The following is a 1,591-nucleotide window of genomic DNA, read 5'->3' as shown; positions in this document are numbered from 1 at the left end:
TGAGTGTTTGTATTGCTTGCATATTTTTACTACTGCAGGAAATGCTACTTTGACTATATGTGTCTTTCACTGGAGGTAAATTAACAATTTCTCTGGAGTATATTAAGGAATGGCGTTAGTGGTTGAAGAGAGTATGTGACTATGGCACTTTCTGATTCCGGGTCAAACCATTTTTTAAAATTGATTCTATCAATTTCTACTAGCAACATGTATAAAATATTCTGAATTCAATTCAAAAATTGTCAGAATTTTGTTTTGTTAAGTAGTCATGTGACTGTGACATTGATTTGTGTCTTTATAGATTATGAATGATATTAATTATATTTTTTGACTGCTACATTTAAAAATATGGAATGCTTCACGAATTTGCATGTCGTCCTTGCACAGGGGCCATGCTAATCTTCTCTGTATCATTCCAATTTCAGTATATGTGCTGCCAAAGCGAGCACTTAATTATATTTTTAATTTTTTTTGTTTTGTTTTATTTGAGACACAGTATTGCCATATAGCCCACACTATCCTGAAATCCTTTATGTAGCCCCGGATGTCCTCAAAACTGCAATCCTCTTTTTTTCTGCCAAGAGCTTTTCTGTTTTCTCGAGAGCTTGTTTGGAGGTTGTAGTGGGGAGGACATCTACTCCTATATCCTTGACCAAAGAACTGCCTTTCTGTGATTAGTAGTAGGGGGCTTCCTCTATCCTTAATTTTTTTCTTTTTTTAATCCTTGATTTTTTTCATCTTCAACAAAGGCAAGCAGACCATGAGGGACACTCATGGATTGGTGAGGGGGTTGGTGAACAAATCTGCCTCAGCAGTGAGACCAGGATTATCAGCCCTGGAGATTAATGTGTTAATGTATTTCACAACCACTTCACCTTTCTGTCCTTTTTCTACTGTTTTTATTTTCATGTTTTTCTGTGCTTTTAAAAGCTAGCATTCAACTTGTGTATTCTATGGTGGCTTAAACTCTACATTCTCCTGCATTATCCTCTGAAGTGCTAGGATAACATATGTGCACCAACTATTGTTCAACTTCTCTTATTTTTTCTTTTATTGATGCAGTATGTTGCTGTGTAATACAGGAAAACTTTAAATGTATCCTAGAGGTAAGAATGCTGCCAAATACAGTGTGTAGGACAGGTGCCAAGAACAAGAAACCTGGATAGAACTTTCATAATAGTTAGCTCCGTGGAGTTTGTAGGGGAAAAGTTGTAATTTTGATGGATCTACAGTTGAATCTTAAAAAATATGTTGAATATAAATTAACTGTGGTTTTTATTAATATGAACAAATTATACATATTAAAGGAAGTCAACATGTAAACCATGCATATAGCATGCATTGAGCATATCCAACAACCCTTATTTGTCATGAGCAAACTTTCAGCTTTGATAATCTCTATTCTGTCATTGTTTTAAAATTTTTTAATTTTAAATTGCTTGCATATATGTGTGTGTATCTGTGTGTGAGTATATGCACATGTCTGTGGAAGCCAGAGGCACTGGATTCCCCATGAGCTGAAGTTATAGGTGGTTGTGAGCCACTTGACATGATCATTGGGAATTAAGCTCAGGTCCTCTGAAAAAGCAGT

The 1,591-nt window shown here is 35.4% G+C and overlaps 1 non-coding gene across 1 annotated transcript; it reads right to left on the bottom strand.

Moving 5' to 3' along the window:
* Positions 1-342: 342 nt before the first annotated feature.
* Positions 343-449, bottom strand: LOC115069693. Its single transcript, XR_003848934.1, has one exon. It is a non-coding gene; the product is annotated as a U6 spliceosomal RNA (small nuclear RNA).
* Between the last annotated feature and the right edge of the window lie 1,142 nt (positions 450-1,591).

The sequence above is a fragment of the Nannospalax galili genome, unplaced genomic scaffold (assembly GCF_000622305.1).
Source record: "Nannospalax galili isolate Female #2095 unplaced genomic scaffold, S.galili_v1.0 scaffold834, whole genome shotgun sequence".
Lineage (NCBI taxonomy): Eukaryota > Metazoa > Chordata > Mammalia > Rodentia > Spalacidae > Nannospalax > Nannospalax galili.
Note: the sequence above shows the minus strand (reverse complement) of the source record. Positions and strands in the feature narration are given on the sequence as shown.